This window comes from Lontra canadensis, unplaced genomic scaffold (genome assembly GCF_010015895.1).
Source record: "Lontra canadensis isolate GAN:19392208 unplaced genomic scaffold, GSC_riverotter_1.0 scaffold45, whole genome shotgun sequence".
Taxonomy (NCBI): domain Eukaryota; kingdom Metazoa; phylum Chordata; class Mammalia; order Carnivora; family Mustelidae; genus Lontra; species Lontra canadensis.
The window spans coordinates 5,555,638-5,565,628 of record NW_022631039.1 but is presented as its reverse complement, the minus strand read 5'-3'; the positions used below and the strand labels follow the sequence as shown (position 1 = coordinate 5,565,628).

General features: G+C 58.3%; 1 protein-coding gene across 3 annotated transcripts in view; it reads left to right on the top strand.

Moving 5' to 3' along the window:
- CLIP2 (CAP-Gly domain containing linker protein 2) overlaps positions 1 to 9,991 on the top strand; it is a 66,267-nt gene that overhangs the window by 572 nt on the left and 55,704 nt on the right. For 2 of the 3 annotated variants that reach the window (XM_032872412.1, XM_032872414.1), the window contains exon 2: positions 9,597 to 9,696. The exons of the other annotated variant lie outside the window; for it this stretch is intronic. The gene's annotated coding sequence lies outside the window, so the exon portion shown is untranslated. The remainder of the gene's footprint in view (positions 1 to 9,596; positions 9,697 to 9,991) is intronic. 3 annotated transcript variants of the gene reach the window in all.

Sequence of the window (9,991 nt, the reverse complement as noted above, 5' to 3'; positions counted from 1 at the left end):
CCGCACCCTCGGCGCCCGCACCCGCACCCTCGGCGCCCGCACCCGCAGACCGGGTTCCGCACAGCTGCCGGGGGGGGGGGCGCCCGGCCCGGCCCGGCCCTCAAGGGCAGCGCGGGGCGGCCGGACGCCGCAGGACTCTCGGGGCTCCCGGACGGTGGGGGCGGGGGGGGGCCCAGCCGGGTGGGCGCGGCTTGTCCAGACCCCCGGCTTTGGGAGAGCTCGGAGCCTCCGCCCCGCCGGCTGGGGTCGGCCGGCCCATTGCCTTCGCAAAACTTGGTTGAAGTGCATGGTGGAGGGGTGAGGGGGAGGCTGGGCAGGGCGGCTTCCTGCAGGGGTGCCCCCCCAGGGCTGGCGCTGGTAGCTGGTGAGGCAGCAGATTTTCTGCCCTCCCCGTAGGGAGGGGCCTTCGCCGCCGAGATGCTTCGCCCTGGCCTCCAGGGCGCGCCCGTTTGGGCCCTTCAGGCGGGGGGTGGGGGGGTTCGGGGGGGCCTGGGCGGGGCGGGTGCCCCCTGGGCGCTGTCACCAGGCCCCAGCCCCACTCCAGGCAGGATGGGCAGGGGGGCATCTTGGGGAGTGTCACACACCCAGCAGCGCATCCCCCACCTTTGATACCCCGCCGCTCCCATGTGGGTGAGAAGTAGGAGTCCAGTTTGGGGGGGGGATGTCCTCACCCCTGTAAGATGCCCAAGGGAGGTTAGTGGGGGTAGCACTGACCCAAGGCTGCAGGCAGCGGAGGAGAGTGCTGGGAAGGCCACGTGGGGCAAGACACCCCACCAGTTGTAATGTAAACAATGAGCCCTTCATTCATCGGCTGCTGTCACCTGTCCCAGCACTGCCAGGGGCCCTGCTGCCCCAAAGGAGCACAGCCCAGCAGCACTGATGGCTCGCTGGGTGGGGGAGCTGGGAGAACAGAGGAGGGACCCCTGGATGATGGGGTGGAGGAGGAAGCTGGTTAGAACCCTGAGCCACAGTTTGCTGCCAGGATTCCAAAGGGGGTTTCAGGCAGACAAAGTCACATGGGCAGGGGCTTGGAGTCCCAAAAGGAGGCCTGGTGGCTGTTGGGTTGGAGAAGTGGCAAAGGACTTAGGTGACTGGGGTGTGGGGTTTAAGGCAGGGGAACTTCTGCTGAAGGAAGGGATTGTTTTCCCCTTCCTACTTTTGCAGATGTTCCCCCCAGGCCCCCAAGCTCCCTCCTCCATGAACTATGAGCCCAGGCTGCACTGGCATTTGCAGTGCCTGGCCCAGGAGAGATGTTGGGGTACGGGTTCTGGGTCGCATGGGGTGGGGGGGGAGATGGAGCAGAGCTTCAGAGGCAGAGTACCTGGCAGAGGGAGGCTGGTGGTGCCTGGGATCTTGCCCCCGAGCTTGAAATCCCAAGCTGGGGATTTAGCCACCCAGCAGGCCCTTTTCAGTATCTACTTGCTTACTTTGGTGGTTGAGCTGGGAGGCTGGCACCCGACAGTCTGGGTTCCAGCTCTGTTATTTACTAGCTGTGTGACCTCGGACAAGTTACTGTACTTCTCTGGCTTAGTTTCCCTGTCCTTTAAAATGAGGGTGCTTAGGGTCTCTGCCTTTTTAGGGCTGCTGTGGGAATCTGATGGATGGATGTGTGTAAAGTGGGTGCCCAGTGACGGGGAGGGTGCCCAGTGTTTGTTTTGCTAGTGCTCTGGGTCCAGCCTCCGTCCACAACCGCGTCCACAGCCGCGTGGCTCGTCCCCTCCCCCGCTGTTTGACTGCCGGGCAGTCCTGCCTGTTATCCAACCGCTCACCTCAGTTTCCTCCCCGGGCTGCTCCCTCTGCTCTCATCTGTAAAGTGGGGGAAACACTCCCCTCCTGCCCTCCCCTCCCTGACCCTGCCACCCTGAAGATTGACCCCGGTCTTCTTGAAGCCGTGTCCCCCACCTCTGCTTCCATGCCCAGAGTGGGGACGGTGTTCCTGACCCCGCTGGGCCCCTGCCCTCTTCGTCGGAGCCCCTGGAACAAAATACCACAGACTGGGTGACTTAGGTCCAACAGAAATTGATTTCTTACGGTTCTAGAGTCTGGAAGTCCAAGCTGGGGGTGCCAGCTCCGATGGGGGAGGCCCTCTTCCGGCATGCAGACTTCTTGTAGTCGCATCTGGCAGAAGGGACTTGGGAGCTGTCTGAGGGCACTGATCCTGTTCAGGACAGATGTCACCTCCCAAAGCTCCCCCCATACCATCACATTGGGGTTAGGTTTCAAATATGAATCTGGGGGGGTGGGACACAAACATTCAGACCCGAGCGCCTGCCCCCGGGTCCTTGGGGAGAACTCAGCTTTTGTGTAGGTTTTTAAAACAACAACAGCACATACCCAAGCCCTCACTCTGTGCCAGGAACCGTTTCCCGAGCTCTCTAAATGCTTGTATTCATGTGTGGCTCTCGGCACAACCTGCATTTGACAGATGCGGGAATCAGGACCCAGAGAGCTTTCCCTGTTTGCCTTTCGTGCATCCATTAAGCACCAACTGTTTTTCCCAGGGGAGACAGGCTACTATACTATGTGCATTATCACCAGGGCTCCGTTTGGGCCATGCCTTCCTCAGACACCACCTCAGTTTGCCCAAGTCCAAAGTCCCGCTCGCTCTCTGGCTCCCTGGGGACCCAGCCAGGCTGACCCTCACACCTTCCCAGCTTTCCTCTCCCCACCCACCCATGCTGGCCTGACCCCAGACAGCCTGACCCCGGACGATGAGCCTCGGCTTTGGTAAACTGGGGTGGTGGCAGGAAGGCGGGGAGGGTCCTGACCCGTGTTTTTGGGATTCTCTGCTTTTGCAGGGCTCAGGAAACTCCTTCAGTTAGATTAAGGGAGAGGGGAATTAGGAGGGAAGGGGAACTGGTAGAACCAACAGTTACAGGCGGCCCCGGGGTCCTCCAGGACCTGGGATGCTGGCAGGCAGCCCCTCTGACTTGCTGCTTTCTGGACTGGGGTTTCATTTTCTCCTCCTCTCCCACTGCATCTGTCCCTGCCCCTCTCCCTGTAGGCTGGCTCTGTCTGGGTTGTCAGCATGGCTGCCCTGAATGGTGACTATAACTGAGGCCCCAGGACCTCCCGTGGGGCCCCCGCTCGTTCTGGGGGTGCTAGAGAGACCGACTGGCCCAGCTTGGGTGAGGGGACCCACCCTGTCGCTCAGCTGGTGGGGGGGCAGCCCACGTGGGCTCCGGGGCTGGGGGCTGTGGATCCCGCTCGGGATTGCCTGCTGTGATGGTGCCCGGTGTGTGCTGGGGGCGTGTGCTGGGGGAGGACGGGTGAATGGGGCATTGCTCCCCTTGGATACTCAGGATCTGATGGGAGAGGCAGACCCAGGCCAGTTTGACTGGGTGATTTCTTGGGAGTAGCTGGAGTGCACCAGTCCGACCTGGGTGGGGAGGGAGGGATGGCGGGGGATGGCGAGGGACAGCGGGGAAGGTGAACCACGGCACCTGCCCACCCCCCCCAAGCTGTGGCTCAGAAGCCGATGAAGGTCCTCCCTTCAGGCCCTGGAGACTGGAGGCCCGGTTGCCAGCCCGGGACCGTGGCAACCCCACAGCCCGCCCTGTCCCCCCACTCCCGTGCAGGGCTGCGGGGTGTGTGTGTGTCTGTGTGTGTGTGCAGAAACAGTCAGACAAAACTCATGTTTTCAGAGGAAACGATTCAAAATGATAATGAAATGTTTCCCTTCCGAATAGGAAGCAGAGCATGTCGGGTGGCTTTTATTAACGAGGCGTGGGGTTTTGTCCACATAGTACTGCCGTCTTCTCTGGGCAGCTCTCGGGCATCCCTGGAGTCCGTCCCAGACTCTGTCTGCCCAGGAAAACACCTGCTCCGAGTTCACGTCCTTCTTTGCCCTCATGGCCTCTCTGCTGTGAGGGGGTGGAATTTGAGGCTCCCCTGGGGTCCCTGTTTTTCCGGCTGGGGGCTCAGCCTGCAGCCCACCACTCTTCCACGTGGAGTGTGAAGCCGGACCGGCCACGAGGGAGGGAGGGAGCGACGTTTGGTGTCTGGCGGGGGTTTGCCTCCTCGTATCCTGACTCCGCTCAGGCTGTCCCTTTCTGCTGTAGGCTGTTCCTTGCATAAAGTCGTTGGTTCGTTGACACAGCTCCTTCCGACTAGGGGCTGAGCCGGGGCACACAGCGCTCGGGGCAGAGGAGGGAAGACGTTCACCAGGGTCTTGTGTGCTCTTTGACCCCCTAAAGGGCTGGGAGGTGATTTGCGGAAGGAAACGCGGTATAAGGGGACAGAAAAGGCGTGCGAAAGTTGAGCAAGAGGAAGATCAAAAATCAAACGGAGCTGGAGGGGGCCCACTGGACCTTCTCCCGGAGGTAATTTGACTCTGAGCTTTCTAGCAGCCAGATCCGAGGAAGGAGCAGGAATGTGGAGGGGCCGTACGATCGCCTCGCCTTGCGTGAGCCCCGCTGTGTGTCCCGCCAAAGCCTGAGGGTTGGACAGCGTGGTCCTGGGTACTGGAGCGCAGAGGGGGTCAGCTGCCGCCCCTTGATTCTTTGAAGCCTCCCCCTGGAGGGTCCCTGCCCCCAGCTGAGAGCCGGGGCTCATGTGCACAGCCAGCCCCTCCCCGGGGTCTGACCAGTCCCAGGTGTTGGTGAGAGCCCGGGAACCAGGAGCCACGCTGCTCTCTGCCCTGTCTCACGAGGGGGCATGAGGCCAGGACATGTGGCACCCAGGTTGTGTGCCCAGTCGGCCCCAGGAGTTGGCGGAGGGTAGAAGAGGGGAGAGGCATTTGGGCAGGGCGAGCGGTGGGGTGAGGTGCTTCTAGGAGCAACGAGAAGTTCAAGGAGGCCGGAACAAAGACTGCTGGGGCGGGGGCTGGAAATGAGGCCAGAGGCAGGCAGTGCCTGGGCGGGTGGGCAGGGATGTGGCAGACCATGGCCTTGGGCTGCCCTCCTGACCTCTCGCCCAAACCTCATCCCGGGTGCCTGGAGGAGAGTCAGTCTTGGTTCTGAGAAAGTCAGGAAAGCGGTCAAGAGCTCAGGCTCCGTGGCCAGAGGGTCTGAGTTCAAATTCCACGCCTGCTCTCGATCAGCCTTGTCACTGTGGGCAAAGGATGCGCGCTCCAGGCCTCAGTTTCCCCACTAGGAAAGTGGATGGGCTCATAACAGGGCTGCTGCGAAGGTGTGCTGTACTGGTATTTGTAGAGCACTGGGACCGGTGTCTGGAGCTGAACAGATCATGCAGGTTTGTGGCTCCCGGGGCTGGAGGGGCTCAGAGGAAGGGATGGTCTATCCCCCCTGAGCCCCCCACCCCCAGGACGGCCACACAGGGTCTGAGTGTAGCACAGTGCAGAAGTAGGCTCTCTCTGTGATGGGGGGTGGTGCGGACATGGGGACACCTTTCTCCCTGCGGTGGACCTGCCCTGGGGGCTGCGGGTGCTCAGCATGGTCCGTTCACGGTTAATGTTGCTCTTGACGGTGTCCGACGCTGTGTGGGTTTGGGAGAGCCTCCCAGGGCAGCTGTGCCAACTGGAGCAGAAACGTGCTCTGAGAACAGACCCGAGTCTCTGCTTGATCCCCTCCAGTGATGGGAGGCTCACTGCCAGCTTCTTTGTTCACTGGACCCACGTGTGGTTAGCATCCACTCTGTGCGCCAGCTGCTCGTTGTTTTGGAACGTTCTTCCTTTCCCGGAGACGGCTCCAAGCTGGCCAGCGAGTGCAGCGATGGCGTGTGGACAGGCTGCTGTGGGCCTCCAGCTAAACACGGGCAGGACGAGGATGGCAGAGGAGGGCATTTCTGTTCATTCACGTTTCCTTCATTCACGCCTGTGTTCACCGTGGAGGGCTGTTTGCTGGGCGCTGTCCTAGGTACCGAGCCCGGCAAGGAGCAACAGAGGCAGAGGACCTGCCCTATTGGAGCCGCTTTCAGCGAGAGGTGAGGGAGTTTGCCAGCGGAGGAGAGGAAGGGCATTCTCGGCAGAGGGAACGGCATGTGTGAGGCCCCACAATGTGACACTGTGTGTGGGTGGGTGGGCGTCTGCGGCATTCGGCTAGCATTTGGTGGCTGGGGGTGGCCGTTGCTTTTCTGGAAGCACTAAAAGAAAACACTGACTATGAGGGCTTGCTAGGGACGGATCTCACTCCTGGAGCCACCAGGTTCTGCCCCTCCCCATCCCCTGCCAACAACCCTGGGTTGCCCTTTGGGGGCATAGATGGTGCCCCGTGGCCCCCCAGATGGCTCATCCCTTCTCCAGGCTCCCACATGGGCCCCAGTTTGCATTCTGTCCTGCTGTGTCCGTGAGGGGACAGGCCCAGCTCTGTGGTCTCAGCCTCCAACCTGCCCCTTGCCTGCAGGGGAAGGCTCAGGAGGGGATGCTGGGGTGCTGACTTGCATGCTTTGTTGAGGGAGGAAGGTGGGCGTGCTGGAGGCTGTCCAGTGAGCACAGCACTGCTGCGTGTCGGGCCCTGGGTGCTTGAACTCCATGGGGCTTGGGCCTGCCCACGGGGAGCTTGCAGGCCCCGGTGCGGTGGGCTGGGGGGAGGTGGTGGCAGACAGGAGCTCCCATGGGCCCCGTGGTTCGGCACCACCTCCTGGGGCTGGTGGGAGGGAAGGCCCCAGAGTCAGGGACCACCCCTGCTTCCTCTGCTTCTGCTGCTGCCCACCCCCAGCCTAGGTAATTAGGGAAAGAAAAAAATATATATATATACACATATATATATATGTCTATTAGAAACATATAGGTATTTCCATAAAATGTTTATATTTCCATAAAACCTTTTTATGGAAATACAACATCCCTACAGAAAAGTGTGCATGGTGCTTGTTGAATTTTCTCCAACCTAAACGCCTGTGTAACAGAGTCCAGATCGGGAATGAGAACCTGCTGGCTCCCCAGGGCCCCTCTGGGCTTGTCCTTCACAGTCAGTACCCCTGACCCGAGGGGGACCCCTTCCCTGATTTCTGGCATCTTCATTTTTACTTATTTGTTTGCTTGTTTATATTTATATTGTATTATTTATTTGTTTATTTTTAAGTAGGCCCCAGGCTCAGCCCGGGGCCTTAAACTCACAACCCTGAGATCGTGACCGGAACCGAAATCAAGAGTCAGATGCTTAACTGGCTGAGCCCCCCGGGCGCTGCTGTATTTTTACTTTTTATTTATTTATTTATTTATTTATTTTATTTTTATTTTTTAATTTTAATTTTAATTTAATTTTTAAAAAGATTTTATTTATTTGACAGAGATCACAAGCAGGCAGAGAGGCAGGCAGAGAGAGGAGGAAGCAGGCTCCCTGTTGAGCAGAGAGCCCGATGCGGGGCTCGATCCCAAGACCCTGGGACCATGACCTGAGCCAAAGGCAGAGGCTTTGACCCACTGAGCCACCCAGGGGCCCCATGTATTTTTATTTTTAATTGTACTTGACACACAACATTATCAGTTTGGGGCATACGACAGTGACTTGACAAGTCTGTACATTGTTTGGGTCGCTTCATAGTAAGTGTGGTCCCGTCTTGTCACCACGTGAGGTTCTGACGATACCACTGACTGTGGTCCCCGTGCTGTGCTTTTCGTCCCCGGGACTTACTTCTTTTATAAGTGCAAGTTTGTGCCTTTTAATCCCCTTCCCTCTTTTGCCCATCCTCCCCACTGTCCCCGTTCCCCTCTGTTTGTTAGAATTTTATTTTATTTATTTATTTTTTAAAGATTTTATTTATTCATTTGAGAGACAGAGAATGAGCACAGCCAGGGAGAGGAGCAGGCAGAGGGAGAGGGAGAGGCAGGATCCCCACTGAGCAGGGAGCCCGATGGGGGACTCTATCCCAGGAGCCTGGGATCATGACCTTGAGCCGAAGCCAGAGGTTAACCGACTGAGCCCCCAGGCGCCCCTGTTTGCTGGTGTTTGGAACGCCCTCTTTTTGTGTAGTGCTTGGCCACGTGTTTCGCTGATCTTGATTTGTTGGGCTTTTCTGTATTCTGAGTAGGAATCCTTCGTGGTATGTAGGAATTGCAAACATATCCTTCCTATTCTGTGGTTAACTCTTGACACACACTCTGTCTCTCCATGTTGTCCTTTGACGTTCAGAAGCTCTTAATCTGAATCTTGTCCCGTTTATCCATCCTCTCCCTGCTTTCCAGCGCTCCCTGGGTCCTGGTTAAGAAATCTTCGCCTACCTCAGTGTCATGAAGATCTTCTCTCGTGTCTTCTGCTAAAAGCTACATTGTTTTGCCTTTCTCCGTTAGATGCGCTGTCCATCTGGAATTGACCTTTGGGTACCACGTGAAGTCAATGCATTAGTTTCCTTTTGCTGCTCTGACAAGTGAGCCCGAACGTGCCAGGCCCCAAAATAACACAAATGTATTTTATCTTAACAATCCTGGATGCCAGGAGACTGACATGGATCATTCCAGGCTAAAACCAGGATCCCGGCAGGGCTGTGTTCCTTTTAGAGGCTCGGGGAAGGATCTGTTTCTTGACCTTTTCCAGCTTCTAGAGGCTGCCCACATTCTTGGGCTGGGGGCCCCCTCCTCCGTCGTAAAGCCAACAATGTCACAGTGAGTTGTTGGCATGCCGCCCTCTCCCTGACTCTGTCCCTCCTGCCTCCCTCTTGCACTTTGAAGGATACTTGTGATCACTTTAGGTCCATCTGGGTAATCCAGAATAATCTTCCCATCTGGAGGTCAGCCGACTAGCATCCTTGATTCCATCTACAACGTTAACTCCCCTCTGCCGTGTGGACGCTAACGTGGTAACAGCTTCGGGGATGGGGACACGAACACCATGAGGGGGTTGTCATTTCTACCCGCTGTAGACGGGATCATGATTTTTTTTTCCCCTGTGGTCATCTGGTTGGCCCAGCATCACTTATTATAAAGACTGTCCTTTGCTCTGGGGTATTTTTTTTTTTAATGATTTCATTTATTTATTTGAGAGAGAGAGTGCATGAATGGGGCAGGGGACGCACGAGGGCGAGGGAGAAGCAGACTCCCCACTGAGCAGGGAGCCCGAGGCCGGGCTGCGTCCCAGCACCCCTCAGAGATCACACCCTGAGCTGAAGGGAGACCCTTAACCGACTGGGCTCAGGGGCGGTGTTTTAGTATCTTGTGCAAATCCTGAACCTGGAGAGAAGGCGTGGCTGGCTGGGTCAGGGAGGGAGCCCAGGGATGGAGTGCTCTCCCAAAGCTCCCTGGCCTGGATGGGTGGGACAGCGCAACGGACAGAGAGGCCGGACCCGGGAGCCCTCTGCTTTCTCTTCTGCCCCCATCAGTGGGTGACCTCAGCAGGCCCCTCCCTTGGCCTCTAACTCCCATCTGTCGCAGGGACCCCTTTACCCAGCACCAGTTTCTGTCACTTGAACCTCACCGCCTGGTCCCTGGCTCCGTGACCGGCAGCCTGGGCCTCAGTTTCCCATTCTGTGAGATGGGAATAAAGATGGGTCAGAGGGCAGGTGAGTCAGCCGGTGTCTGTCCCGCATCGTGCGCCGGTGGCAGGAGGGCCCCAGCGGTTCCGTCACAGGGTGTGGGTGGCCACACAGCCCAGAGCAGGTTCTGGAGCCATGGCTTTCCCCTGGTTGTAAGTGTGCTGACTCTGTGTGTGTGTCTAAGGCAAGGGAAGTATGCTGACCTTGACTTTCCTTCCCCTCCCCAGACCCGACACAGCCCTGATCCCCTTTGCTGTGCTGAGAGACGGGATCTGAACCACCCCCAGCCTGGGGGAAGATGGCCCTGCTGCAGTGTATCCGGCTCAGGTAGGACAGACAGTCCAGTCTTTCCCGGGGCTCTGCCATCACCCCAGGCCCTGGGCAGGATGGGAAGATCCTGACTTTACAAACTGGGCTTTCCAGCCCTGAGCAGGGTGAGCACGTGGGACTGGACCCCAATTTTCTGGACTTGGCCCCTCAGGTGCCAGAGAAGCTGGGGTCCACTGGGGCCCTTGGGTTGTCCTCTGCTCAGCCTCTGTGTGCCCTGCCCTCCGTGTCCATGCCGCCGGCCCGCCGTGCCATCTTCCCACCTCTGCCTGCCTCTCCTTGAAGCCACGTCGGC